General features: G+C 36.4%; 1 long non-coding RNA gene across 1 annotated transcript; it reads left to right on the plus strand.

Moving 5' to 3' along the window:
- Positions 1 to 493: 493 nt before the first annotated feature.
- On the plus strand, positions 494 to 950 carry LOC141690264 (uncharacterized). The gene is made up of 2 exons (XR_012562701.1): positions 494 to 602; positions 691 to 950. It is a non-coding gene; the product is annotated as an uncharacterized LOC141690264 (long non-coding RNA).
- The last annotated feature ends 14,500 nt before the right edge of the window (positions 951 to 15,450 follow it).

The following is a 15,450-nucleotide window of genomic DNA, read 5'->3' on the forward strand; positions in this document are numbered from 1 at the left end:
AAAAATCTTTTAAAATCTGAGTGTGTACAATTTAGATTTGATTTTAAAAAGTTTATTAAAATTTGTGGTATTCAAATTTGAATTTTATAGATCAATAAAATTTGGGATATTCAAATGTTAATGAATTGGGTTTTTTATTTGAAAAATTAGTGGAGCTTGATGTATTTGCTAGTATATTTTTAATCTTATAAACACCTCTCTAAAAACTCATAAGATTTTGAAGAATTTATTAAAAAAAGGCTAGTATATTTAAGATCTTTGCTTTTTTTTCTTCGATAATTTTTAAGATGGTGATAGAAAAATAGATATGTTCCTTTAAAAGTTGTTGGCACTATTAAAATATTTAATACTCCATCCAAATAAATAGCGTAGCTCAAGTTGGAAGTCAACCCATCAAATCTTATACTACTATATCTAGAGATAGAGTAATAAATAACTGGAACAATATAAATTTATCTTTCAAGTAAAAAAATGTATCACCAAATTCTCATCCTCATTTTCATAGATCATCATAAAGTTTTTTAACATGGCCACCTCTAAACTTTTATCCACGCTCATATTCACTACAATTCTTATTATGTCCAACTCATTTTTTTGCCAAAGTAAGTCTAATTCACATTATATTTTTTGTTATATATATATTATACTTTTGTTTTCTATTAAAATGACCATAATTCTTTTGAGAAGCAGGTGACCTGGTGAACAAACGCTCAGAAAAGGCGCCTTAAAATGGGTTTTGTGTGCCTTGGATTTGCGGGGAAAAGAGTAAGATTACAACAGATCCGAGTTTCATTCACGGTTGTTGGTGTTGCTTTACTACTGGACAACATACAGGTTGTGATGAATCAAAAAGTGATTGTGAATCAACTTGTCACTGATCAAATGCATACTACTTGAATTGTATTACATAACTACTTGAAATTCTGAATTCAAAATTTTTATATTTTGTATTCCTGTGCAATGTGTTATCTTCTTCAATTCCTCGAGCTATCAAGATTTTAAATTTTACTGAAACACGAAATATAGTATCGATAATTGAACCGAAATTGGACCGAGGGGCAATTAGAAGGTGATTAGGAATATGAATCTGTAATAGAAATGAAATGGATTGAAGGGGTTAAATGAGGATAATATTTACTATATATGTGTTGAATATTAGTGAATTACAAATTATCCCTGATAAATCAAAGGCGTAGTACAAATTTGACGATATTTGATAAACGGAAAGAAATTTCAGTCACCTTTCTTTGGATTTAAAAATCCGGTCAATTTTTTTAAAATGAGTGCAGATCATAGCCGTACCCATGCAATTTACTAATATGTTACGACCAACTTTGACAAAAAAAAGAAACTACTTCGAGTGTATGACCAACAAGTCAGCACTTATTTTTTGGTCTGGAATAGAGGTGTAAAAGAGTTAAACAATTCGTGAACTACTCGAGCGCAACTCGTAAAATATTTGCATTCGATTCGGTAACAGTCAAGCCGAGCTCGAGCCTTTTAAATTATTTGCTGAGTCGGGTTCGAGACTCAAATTACTCGGCTCGTAAGGTTCGCAAGTCTTATCAAGCCTCTATTATTTTTAATTTTTTTATTATACATATATTTGTATGTTAGGTCACACAATACTATAGAAGGGGGTTGAATATAGTGTTTATACAATCAAATCGATTTAGAACACAAATATGTAATAGTAATCAAGTTTATTCAATATAGTAAGCTCTGTTACAAAGTAGGTTAAACTACTCTCTCAGTGATGAACAATATCACTAAAAGCTGCTAAGGTTACAAAAATAAAATTCTCGAGAATGATAACACATATAGTGTAAACCCTAAGCTGTGTTTATATATTACATAGTTACAAGATATCTTCTAATTGATATGGAATATAATTTTGTCTCCTAAAATATATCAATCAGATATTATCTTCTACAAGTCTTCTAGTCTTCCAACTCTAAAGCATATCTTCCAGTGTTTTAGTCATGATCCTCTCCTGTAAATCAGCTGCATTCCTTATCTGAAGTACCCGCACTTAAGTCCTGATATAAATCATGACGGCCTTAAGTTCTGATATAAGTTCTGACTTCAGTAAGTTCTGATTTCCAGTAAGTCCTGATAAGTCCTGATATTAAGTTCTGAAACTAAACACATCAGATTAGACATGACATCACAAATATATCTAACAATCTCCCCCAACTTGTAAATTGTTATTTCTAGAGAACTAACAATGAGATTTACAGAAGGGGGGTTGAATGTAAATCTCAAAACTTTTTCAAGTTTTGAGCAGTTTATAAAGACTGTGTGTTCAAGATGAACAAGTGTGTGAATTGCTTTAAGCTGATACAGACAGATATATATTCAAACACAAATGTAAAGAACACAATAAACCTTTAAAAACTTTTCTGGTGGATTTGTTGTTCCACCAGAGATGGTATTTCAGAAATTCTGTGATCTAAGAATTTGATCACAGCTGCATCCTAGTACAAACTAGATAATTTTTCTCTCAAGATTTTTCTAAACAGCTCTGGAAAAATTCTTATCTAATTACTAGCTACTACTTGGTTTATATATTACCAAGTTTACAAGTGAAGACAAGGATATATAAAATAATAAAGTAAGATCTCCACTTGTTTCTTCTCCAGTTCACTCCAGTACTTTGTTGACTTAATGTCTCTTTATACTAGAGTAGAACGGCTGCTTTTTCTGATGTTCCTGAAATTAGGCTGCCACATTTCAGTTATCTCTGTTCACCCACGTGCCTCTGTTTGTAGGTACAACTACCACTTATCAACGGTTAATCAACAGAACATCCGTTGAAGCTTTCATCCGTTGATGCACTCATCCGTTGAAGGATGTTATCCGTTGAAGCTTTAGAGACATCCGTTGAAGCTTAGCTTCTCATCCGTTGAAGGTCTTTAAGTCATCCGTTGATACCACTTCATTTATACAAAATTACAAGGCATGAAATATTTACAATTGGCCTTCCTATCTGCATATCTTCTAGTAGTCAACATGACTCATAGTTTCTCTCAACTTCTAAGAATTACATCTTAAATACAGAGACTGAAATATGCTACAACACTAGACTTATTTCTAAGTAAAGCTACACCATCAACGAATAGCCAAAGTGGTCTTATCCGTTGAGGCTACAGACACTGAATTTCTACTTAAGTGTTTTGTTAAACATATCATCAAACTAATGCACATATATTCCTAACAATCTCCCCCTATTTATGTCTATAAGAATTGTAGGCATAAATTCAGGGTTAACTTGATGATAACAAAACACTTAACAGATATATGAATTGAAACTAAGTAGAAATTTGAAAATGCTGCAAAAATGTATGTACTAGGAGGAAATTAAAGATTTACAGTATTTCCAAGGATACTCCTTTAGTTTGAGCAAATCATCTTTTTCTTCTTTGTTCCCTGGTTTTCTTTCCTAGCCCTTTGTCATTTTCCTCAATTTGGAGTTGGAGTTGTCTGAAGAATTCAGCTTCATCTTCAACACTGATATCCAACTTAGATTGCATTTCCTTGAGAGTTTCATTGCTGGCAATCTTGAGTTGGTCTTCAAGTCTGAAAAATCTTCTGACTCCTTTATCATCTCTAAATTCCATCAACCAATGAGGTGATTTGTGAATTGTAATTCCCCTTTCTTGAATGAGTAAAGTCCTGGGTAAAGCATTGGGCTCCCACCAAGTTTTCCTTATATTGGCAATCTTGTTGAGAATTTCAGTCTTGGCAGTTCTGGTAAAGCCAGAATCCTTTTGTATAGCTGAAAAGACTCTAATCAAGGTAGAGTAGCCTTCATTCAGAATCCTGTGGAGAGGCCATGTTCTTTCCCCAGCTCCTTTGTATCTGAACACTAATCTCTCTGGTAGCTGTCTGTAAGCAGCTATTCCTCTTACATCCTCCAGCTCATCCAGATAGAGTTCAATGTCTGAAATTTCTTTTATGTCACAGATGTGAACATAATCATCTTTAGAAATGGATGGCTTAGGCTTAGGCTTTTGTTTTTGAGTGAATTTCTTAGAGGTTATAGGAGGTGTAGATTTGGGTTTTCTTTTCTGTTTCTTTGGTAGTGGAAGAGTGGTTAGAAAGGTAGGCAATTTGATGGTGTCCCAATCAATAGGTTCCTCTTTTGGAATGATTGGTTCACCATGGATGTTTATAGTGGGATTAGCAACAAGAGGTTCAGGTATGGAAGGTAGTGGTTTAGATATAGATTTGGTTACTTCAGTATTATCTTCACTCCTTCTATGTGCCTTGGCCTTTCTTCTGTTTCCCTTCTGCCATTCCTCTCTTTCTTCCATACTCTCACCAAATATACTCCCAAAAACCTCATCTAGGTTTGTAATCTTGTCTTCACCCCTGACTTCAATTCCTTTCTCTTCTTCAACTTGACTTGACTTTAGCTGTTGTTCAAGCTTTGCTTGTGCTCTTTTATCAGCCTTTAGTTGCTTGACTTCTTCCTTCTTGGCTATTGAGAATTTGGGATGTCCTTGCATCACACATATGCTCTTTCCCTCTCTAGAGATAATAGCCCTATTTCTCCTTACAGCCTCATCCATGGTCTCTTTGAGATAAGCAATACTCCTACCTAAAAGCTTGTTCTCATCAGCTTTTGGAGGAGGAAAGTCCACTTCTTTTAAAGGATTCTTTGTAGAGTCCTTATTGGATCTTTTATTGGGCTTGAGAATTATAGCTTGTAGTTCTTTGGAAGAAGCTTCTCCATCCTTATGTCTCCCTACTGGCTTGAGCTCCATGTTGATTGGTTCAATCTTTGTGCTATATTTCACAGATGTTGATTTATCTTGTGTAGAGCCAAACAACAGTTGCAACCTTTCATCAATTCTCCTCCTTTGCTCTTTCACTTGAATTTCAGCTGCTGCTAGCTGAATCAAATCAATTCCATCAGGCTTTCCTTTGATTTGAATGATTGGAGAAGTAGTGATGGCAGGAACTAGCACTTTAGATATTTTGATTTTTGTAGATGGCTCTCCTTCCCCTTCCCTTTTACTCTCCCCCTTTTTGTTATCATCAAGGAGAGGGGTCAAGCCTTGTGCTTTTGCCAGCTGCATTAGGAGACTGGTTTGAGATTGTTGGTTGTGAAGAATGGTGGCCACAGAATCTTCAATAACTTGAACTCTGTCTTCCAACTTGGCCAGCCTTTTCTCAGTAACTGATTCCTTTTTCAATCTCAAAACCAAGTCCTGCAATGTACCATAGGGCATGACTGAATCCAATTTTTCAGAACTGTAGGATTTCAAGTCAGCAATATCCTTCCTGAGATCATCCATACTCATTTTCTGCTTTACTTGCTGCAACTTCATGAGATGCAGTGAGTCCAGGTGAGCTTGAAGGATAGCCTTGATACTTGCATATGAAGTGTTCTGAATGGCCTGTTGAATAGTGTTGATTTGTTTGACTAAGGAGACATTGAATTCCCCTGATCTATACTCCTTTGTCAAAGCCCATTCAGGTAGATTTGGAATTGAACTAGGGCCTTCATCTCCCCCTAAGTTCATGCTTCCATCAAAAGAAACAGAGTCATCATCATCAAAATTTACTCCAAATTCCTCAGATGGCTCACCAGCTGTAGAAGGCATCTTGTTAATAGCAGCTTTATCCCTTTGAAGAGATTCTGTTGTGTGTACTAGATGTAGTGTCTTTTCTGCCTCCTCATTGCCCTGAGCAGCCAACATTTGATAGGCTGACACAGGATGAGTAAAAGTGTCAGCATCCAAGGAAATGTTATCAATTACAGCTTTGTAATGTTGCTGAAATTGTCTTTCCTTTTCAGCATCATCCACAATCATTGACTCACTAGCAATGGCTGGTTCCACCCTTATATCTACTGAACCTGCCTTTCTCTCTTTTTCTCTATTTTCTTGCATCAGGGGCTCCCCCTGGCTCACACAACTCACTCCCTCACCTTCACCTACTAAGGTGGTACTCCTCTCACTTACTTTTGCCATGCTGGAAGAAATAGCATGCATTTTTGAGCTCTCAATCTCTCCTTTTGCCTGGGAGCAACCCAGCCTCTCACTCAAATTTTCACTCCCTTCCCTCAATCCTAAGAGTGATTGCACAGTATTCATGTCTTCTACACTTGGAATTGATTCAGTTATGTGTGGAGAGACTATCAACGGATGTGGAATATCCGTTGAAGGTGAAACTGATGTTATCAACGGATAACTGCTGTTAAGCTTATCCGTTGAAGAGCAACCACTTGTCAACGGATGAGTGATATCCGTTGAAGAAGGAAAAGAAGTTGAAATTGAAAGTGATATAACTGTTGAATCTGTGTAGATTGATTTGAGATGTGGTGACACAGATCCTTCAATTATATCTGAAAGAATTTGCGGGTGATCCAACAAATCATCTAAGAGATGATGATCACCTGTATTTGAGTGGGGCTCCTCCCTAAGTTGTAAAGAGGGAGAATCAGGAATTGATGGGAATAACATATCCACATCCAGAGATGGTGATGAAGTGTTTGGTGATTGATGTGTGATTATTGTGAGAGAATGGGGCTGTGACTCCACATTTATTGGAGCTACATCAAACTGAGTTTGAGAAGGCATAGATACAGATGGATGTATCTGTGCAGTGTGTGCACCCTGTGTAGAAGATTGGGTTCTAGCCTTCTTTCTTCTAATAAAAGCTTTTGTTGGTGAGTGTTTGGCTTCAGTGTCCCTCCCTCGTTTGTTCAGTGTTCCTGGTTGGGAACTATTTTCAATAGTAACATCCTTTTGGGAGGATGCAACTAGGGATGTGCTAGATACCTTTTCATCCACCACAGCTTTTTGAGAAACTGTGGCTTGGCTAGCTTGGGAAGCACTTAACTCTCCTTCCTTATCCTGGGGGTTTCTTTGATGTTCACCCCTCCCCTCACCACTCACACCCTGTTCACTCCCCTCAGGGTTAATGGTTGGTGTTACAACTGTTGTCTTTTGAGAAACAACAGAGGTGGTTTTCTTTGTCTTTGATTTTGAAAGTTTAATTTTGGTGACCTTGGTAGAAATCTGTTGGGGCATTGTCACAGATTTCATGGCCACACTAGAAGATAAAGAAATAGAGGGGTTGGAAGAAGTAGGAGTTGTAGAAGCAATTACCTCACCTACCTGAGGTGCATTCATGATTGGTAAATATACCAATGGCACACTGCTGTTGAGATCCATTCTCAATAAATCTGCAAGAACTCTTTTCTCTTGTGCCCAGCACTTGAGTTTATTATTCTCATTGATTATGACCAAACCTTCAGCAACATGGTTAGCCAATAACATAAAGAATCTAGCATAATAGATGTTATTAGGTCTATTAGCTTTGTTACCTAATCTAGTACCCAATTCTAGCATCACATAGTTGCTAAGGTTAAAATACCTATCAGAAACAAGCATATAGAGCATATTAACAAGAGATGAAGTTATGGCATCAAAATTACTAATTTTCCCAGAGAAAACCTTTATAAAGGCATCCCCAAGAAAACTCCATTCTTTCCTAAGGCCTTTTCTTCTAATACTCCCTAAACTAGCAGAGTTAAGAGAATAACCTATGGAATCTAACATGCTGGATACATCATTATCAGTGTGTGGTGTCATGGCATTGTTCTCAGGTAATTTAAAACATGCTTGTAAATCATCACAGTTAATACAGTGATTTTTACCTTTGAGAGTGAAGGAGATAGTCATATCTATGGAGTTGAACTCAGCAGTTGTCCAAATCTCCTCAACTACTTCACAGTAAATCGTTGGGGCTTCCAGCATTGCATAGCTAAGTTTACAGTTTTTGATGAAGTCCATCATTTTGTGATAGTCTGAATGGGCTTCATTCTTTTCTACCAAAGCTATGAAATTGTTCTTCTCATAGATGAACCCAGATTGAGACATAATTTTCACGACTGGTGCCATTGTTGTGAGTAGAAATTTCAGAGAATAACTTGAAGGTTTTGCAGAGAGAAAATGGTAAATGCTTGAAATTTTAAGAAAGCGTAAAGTAAAAATGAAAAATCAGAAGGGCTTATATGCTTTCAAAAACAATACATACAGATGTATGTATGAGTATCAACGGTTAAGAAAATAGAATCAACGGCTGTGAAACACCTGAATCGACTGATGTGACATTTCAACGGATAAGGCAAATTGTCATCCGTTGAAAGGTACTTCAGTTTTATCCGTTGACGGATAAAAATTCCAGAAATGTATTTGTCTTTCAACGGATAATGAATATCCGTTGATAGAGCAATTTTGACTTTCAACAGATAGGAAACATCCGTTGATGGTATAAACTTTGTTAAAAGTCAAATTTGTTCTAGCAACTAATATATTTCAGGCTTCAATTCAAATTGCAATAAGGACATGAATTTTAAGAGTAATTAAGCATACCTAGCTCACTTACTAATCTTGTGAATGTTGATTCATCAAGTGGCTTGGTAAATATGTCTGCAATTTGTTGTTCACTTGGAACAAAATATAGTTCCACTGTACCATTCATGACATGCTCCCTAATGAAGTGGTACTTGATATCAATGTGCTTGGTTCTTGAGTGCTGTACAGGATTCTCTGTTATGGCTATGGCACTTGTGTTGTCACAAAAGATAGGAATTCTATCAACATGAAGTCCATAGTCAAGGAGTTGATTTCTCATCCATAACACTTGAGAGCAGCAACTTCCAGCAGCAATGTATTCAGCCTCAGCTGTAGAAGTAGAGACTGAATTTTGCTTTTTGCTAAACCATGATACAAGCTTGTTTCCCAGGAATTGGCAGGAGCCTGTTGTACTTTTCCTGTCTATTTTGCAACCTGCATAGTCTGCATCTGAATAACCAATTAGATCAAAGCCAGATTCTCTAGGATACCAAATACCTTAATTTGGTGTACCCTTGAGATATCTGAAAATCCTTTTGATAGCTATTAAGTGAGACTCCCTAGGATCAGCTTGAAATCTAGCACACAGACATGTAGCAAACATTATATCTGGTCTGCTAGCAGTTAAATATAAAAGTGAACCAACCATGCCTCTATAACTTGTAATGTCCACAGACCTTTCAGTCTTATTTAATTCAAGTTTGGTGGCAGTGGCCATGGGAGTTTTTGCAGATGAACATTCCATTAAGTCAAACTTCTTTAAAAGATCATGAATATATTTAGTTTGACTAATGAAAATTCCATTACTAACTTGTTTAATTTGTAAACCAAGAAAATAGGTTAGTTCTCCCATAAGGCTCATTTCATAATTACTTTGCATTAGCTTAGCAAACTTTTTACAAAGTTTATCATCTTTAGAACCAAATATTATGTCGTCTACATAAATTTGAACAAGTATACTAGAGCCATTAACATTCCTAAAGAAGAGAGTTTTATCAACAGTACCTCTAGTGAAGTGATTCTCCAAAAGAAATTTTGATAAGGTTTCATACCAGGCTCTAGGTGCTTGCTTCAGTCCATAGAGTGCTTTCAACAGATAATATACATAGTCTGGAAAATTTGGATCTTCAAATCCTGGAGGTTGACTTACATAGACTTCTTCCTCTAATTTCCCATTTAGAAATGCACTCTTGACATCCATTTGATAGACTTTGAAATTGGCATAAGCTGCATAGGCTAGAAAAATTCTGATGGCTTCAAGTCTTGCAACAGGAGCATATGTCTCATCAAAATCTATTCCCTCTTGCTGAGAATAGCCTTTAGCAACCAATCTGGCTTTATTCCTTATGATAATGCCATTTTCATCCATCTTGTTTCTGAATACCCATTTTGTGTCAATAGGACTCTTGTTCTTTGGTTTGGGTACCAGCTTCCAAACTTGGTTTCTCTCAAATTGGTTTAGCTCTTCCTGCATAGCTAATATCCAATCTGGATCCAATAAGGCTTCTTCCACTTTCTTAGGTTCCTCCTGAGATAGAAAACTACTATACAGACATTCATCTTGAGTAGCTCTTCTTGTTTGTACTTTAGATGATGCATCACCAATGATCAGTTCAAAGGGATGATTCTTGGTCCATTTCCTTTGAAGTGGAAGATGTGCTCTAGATGAGGTGGCCTCAGTATTGTCATGATGTGAGACAGAGTGTTGACTAGTTGAAACTCCCCCTGAGTTGTTGGTCCTTTGCAGGGAACTTGGAGTTCTATCAACTGATGATGTAAATCGATTATCCGTTGATAAACTATGATCAACGGATGCTTCATTTAGTACTTCAACGGATGATACACCATGTCTTTCAACGGATACTGCATTGCCTCTATCAACGGATGCAGAATTATGACTTTCAACGGATGCAGTATTTTGTGCATTATCCAAGGGCATGTTTTGAATCCCTTTTGAAGTGTTATCTCCATCAGTCTCCTCTTCACTATCATCACAATATATCTCAATGTTGTCAAATTTGAGTCTCTCATATTGTCCCTCATCTGTTAGTCCATCAATCTTTTTATCATCAAACACAACATGCACAGATTCCATAACAATGTTGGTTCTTAGATTGTAGACCCTATAAGATTTTCCAGCTGAATAACCAACAAATATCCCTTCATCAGCCTTTGCATCAAACTTCCCTTTATGGTCAGATTGATTCCTTAGTATAAAGCATTTACATCCAAAGACATGAAGAAAGTTTAGAGTTGGTTTTCTTCTCTTGAACAACTGATAAGGAGTCATGCCTTTAGCTTGATTGATCAAAGAGATATTTTGAGTGAAACAGGCACAATTAACAGCTTCAGCCCAGAAATATGTTGGTAACTTTGATTCTTCAAGCATTGTTCTTGCAGCCTCAATTAAAGATCTGTTCTTTCTTTCAACTACCCCATTTTGCTGAGGTGTTCTTGGAGCTGAGAACTCATGCATGATTCCATTTTCTTCACAGAACAGCCTCATTGATAAATTCTTGAACTCAGTTCCATTGTCACTCCTGATATTCCTAACCTTCAGGTCAGGATGATTATTGACTTGCCTGATGTGATTGATAATGATTTCATTTGCTTCATTCTTTGATCCAAGAAAATAGACCCATGAAAACTTTGAGAAATCATCTACAATCACTAAGCAATATCTTTTTCTTGCAATTGACAATACATTGACTGGTCCAAACAAATCCATATGTAGCAGCTGTAATGGTTCATCAATTGTTGTTTCAAGCTTCTTTTTGAATGATGCTTTCCTTTGTTTGCCTTTCTGACAAGCATCACACAAACCATCCCTTGAGAATTCAACAAGAGGAATTCCTCTTACTAGGTCCTTTTTGACTAGATCATTCATTGTCTTGAAATTCAAATGGGATAGCTTCTTGTGCCATAGCCAACTCTCAACTGAACTTGCTTTGCTGAAGAGACAAGTAATAGATTCTGTATTTGCAGAGTTGAAGTCAGCTAAGTACACATTTCCTTTTCTAACTCCAGTTAGAACCACTTTGTTGTCTTTCTTACTAGTGACAACACAGGCTTCATAATTGAAGGAAACTGTATTCCCTTTATCACATAGTTGACTGATGCTCAGTAAGTTATGTTTGAGACCATCAACTAATGCAACTTCATCAATGATGACATTCCTTGTTGAAATCAAGCCATATCCCATAGTAAACCCTTTGCTGTCATCTCCAAAGGTTATGCTAGGGCCAGCTCTTTCCTTAAACTCTGTGAGCAGGGAGAAATCTCCTGTCATGTGTCTTGAACAGCCACTGTCCAAGTACCATAGATTTCTTCTATTTTCCTGCACACCATAAAATCAATCAATTTGATTTTGGTACCCAAGTTTCCTTGGGTCCATTCTTGTTAGCCTTTCTCCTAGACTTCATTCCTCCTGCATCTCTAGACTTAGGTAACTTTGAGTCAACCTTGGTCTTGGATGTAGTTGGTTGAGGTGTAGGGTTAGTCACAGAATCATTTAGCACATTTGGAATATGATAAGGCATGGATTGTGCATACATGTTATTCCACATAGGCATATTGTATGGCATTTGAGGCATACTAAATGCAGCAAGATAAGGATTGTTAAAATATGGCATGTTTGCAAAATGTGCATAAGGATTCTGTTGAGACATAGTAGGCATAGCATATAGAGATGATGCAGACATGTTAGGCATGGAAGAGGGTACAGTTATGGGGGTTTTCTTAATAGATTTGCAATTAGCAGATAGATGATTAACACTACTACAATGCACACAGCTTTTTCTAGGAGCATACCTATCAGGTGTGTAATTGTTATGTTTGTTAACACCTACCTTCCCATTTCTGTTAGATTTTCTTTTAGTTTCCTTTTTATCCTCAACCATCTTGAGCCTATTATTTAACTGTTCTAAGGTCATGTGCCCTATATTCACCTTACTGACATCTTTGGATGTGCTTGCTTCTTCTTTAACAAAGTTCTTGGAAGTTGAACCAAACTTTTTGTTGAGTTTCTTTAGATTTTCACTATTAGAAACATCTGCCTGTTTTAATTGAGGAACCTTCAACGGATGCTCATTTTCTTCCTTCAACGGATAACCTTCATCATCCGTTGATTCCACATCCGTTGACAGCCCATCAATTAATTCCAGTTTCTTTTTGTTTTTATCCCAGGCAGTTTCACAGAATGATTCAATTCCTTGGACCTTGGCAATTTGAGCACTAACATCCCTAGATGTTTTCCAGGCTTTAATCACCTTTTGCTCTCTCTTTAATTGATTAGAAAGTATTTCTACTTTCTTAATAGATTCAGCTAGTTCATTCTCAACAGATATACAATGCAGCTTGGTTTTCTCTAGGTCAATCAACTTATCTTCTAACATAGCATTTCTATTACTTAAAAACAGATTGTTCTCTTTAATCCTACTATTTTCTTTAGCAAGAGATTTAAGAGACACACGCAAATGATACAATTCAGTAGACATGTCATTAAAAGCATCATTGCACTCTTCTTTAGTAAGTTATGTTACATCAGTAGTGATTACCTGAGTTGTTACCTGATTGCTTGATGAACTAACTTCATTTTCCTCAGAATCAGCCATGAGAGCTAAGTTGACATACTCCACATCTTCATTCTCTTCCTCTCCATCAGCTGCCCAATCTTTTTCTTGAGTAATGAAAGCCCTTTCCTTTTGCTTGAGCAGATCAAAATATTTCTTCTTGTAATCTACTTGGTCAAATTTCTTCTTTTCAGAAGTTGGCTTTCTGCACTCACTTGCAAAGTGTCCACTTATACCACAATTGAAACACTTGAACTTTGATTTGTCCACCATGTTCTTATGAGGTTTAGTGGCTCTAGTGTTTTTCTTAAACTTCATCTTTGCAAATCTCCTGGACAGAAATGCAAGATGCTCATCAACACTATCAGAGTCATCTTGACTGGAGTTGTCTTCATTTTCAGCAACTTGCTCTTTTCCTTTGCTTGATTCCTGATATCTTGTACCATCTTTGGAGTTTGATGTAGATCTCACAGTTTCTTGTCTGCATTCCCTCTCATTTTCAGCTACCAATGCAACTGAACTTCCTTTCTTTCTCCCCTTCTCCAATACCTCATCATGTTCCAACTCTAGTTCATAAGTCTTCAAGATTCCATATAATCTTTCAAGAGTGAAGTCCTTATAATCCTGAGAGTTTCTTAAGGAGACAGTCATGGGTTTCCATTCCTTTGGCAAGGATCTTAAGAATTTAAGATTTGAATCCTTCACCTGGTACACTCTACCATACAGCTTCAATCCATTCAACAGCTTTTGGAATCTGTTAAATGTGTCATTTAAAGATTCATTTTCTTCAAAATGAAAATACTCATACTGTTGAATGAGAAGCTGCATCTTGTTCTCTTTTACTTGTTCTGTACCTTCACACAGCAGCTGAACTGTGTCCCAAACCTCTTTGGCAGTTGAGCAATTTATCACATTATCAAACATATCCTTGTCAAGACCATTAAACAAAATGTTCATAGCCTTCTTATCCTTGTGGACTTCTTCTGTGTCTTCCATTGTCCATTCTGCTCTAGGTTTTGGAATGGATTGACCAACAGCAATTGTGGCCGTAGCAACTGTGGCTACTTTGTGGGGAATGTGAGGACCATTCTCAATACAGTTTACATAACCTTCATCTTGGGAGAGTAGATGAAGGTGCATTTTCACCTTCCAGTGGTGATAACTGTCTCTGTCAAGAACTGGGATTTTTACTCCAATATCCTTCTTACTCATCTTTGTTAGATTCCAAGATCTTTAAACTCTTTGTTTATCAAGAGCCTGCTCTGATACCAATTGTTATTTCTAGAGAACTAACAATGAGATTTACAGAAGGGGGGTTGAATGTAAATCTCAAAACTTTTTCAAGTTTTGAGCAGTTTATAAAGACTGTGTGTTCAAGATGAACAAGTGTGTGAATTGCTTTAAGCTGATACAGACAGATATATATTCAAACACAAATGTAAAGAACACAATAAACCTTTAAAAACTTTTCTGGTGGATTTGTTATTCCACCAGAGATGGTATTTCAGAAATTCTGTGATCTAAGAATTTGATCACAGCTGCATCCTAGTACAAACTAGATAATTTTTCTCTCAAGATTTTTCTAAACAGCTCTGGAAAAATTCTTATCTAATTACTAGCTACTACTTGGTTTATATATTACCAAGTTTACAAGTGAAGACAAGGATATATAAAATAATAAAGTAAGATCTCCACTTGTTTCTTCTCCAGTTCACTCCAGTACTTTGTTGACTTAATGTCTCTTTATACTAGAGTAGAACGGCTGCTTTTTCTGATGTTCCTGAAATTAGGCTGCCACATTTCAGTTATCTCTGTTCACCCACGTGCCTCTGTTTGTAGGTACAACTACCACTTATCAACGGTTAATCAACAGAACATCCGTTGAAGCTTTCATCCGTTGATGCACTCATCCGTTGAAGGATGTTATCCGTTGAAGCTTTAGAGACATCCGTTGAAGCTTAGCTTCTCATCCGTTGAAGGTCTTTAAGTCATCCGTTGATACCACTTCATTTATACAAAATTACAAGGCATGAAATATTTACAATTGGCCTTCCTATCTGCATATCTTCTAGTAGTCAACATGACTCATAGTTTCTCTCAACTTCTAAGAATTACATCTTAAATACAGAGACTGAAATATGCTACAACACTAGACTTATTTCTAAGTAAAGCTACACCATCAACGGATAGCCAAAGTGGTCTTATCCGTTGAGGCTACAGACACTGAATTTCTACTTAAGTGTTTTGTTAAACATATCATCAAACTAATGCACATATATTCCTAACATAAATTATGAAAAATATACAAGTTAATAGATTTGATGATGTCAAAAACATTTAAGTACAAATGCAATGAGAGTTTATTTAGACAACTAACTACAACTTACAGTCCTTGCAGCTTTTACCAATCTTACTGAATCAATCTAAATCCAAATTAATTTCTGACAAAGTTTGATATCAGCTTCTCTTCTACATTTCTCAGGTTTTGAGCAAATGTAGCCTTGACT

Source organism: Apium graveolens, chromosome 10 (assembly GCF_009905375.1).
Source record: "Apium graveolens cultivar Ventura chromosome 10, ASM990537v1, whole genome shotgun sequence".
Classification (NCBI taxonomy): domain Eukaryota; kingdom Viridiplantae; phylum Streptophyta; class Magnoliopsida; order Apiales; family Apiaceae; genus Apium; species Apium graveolens.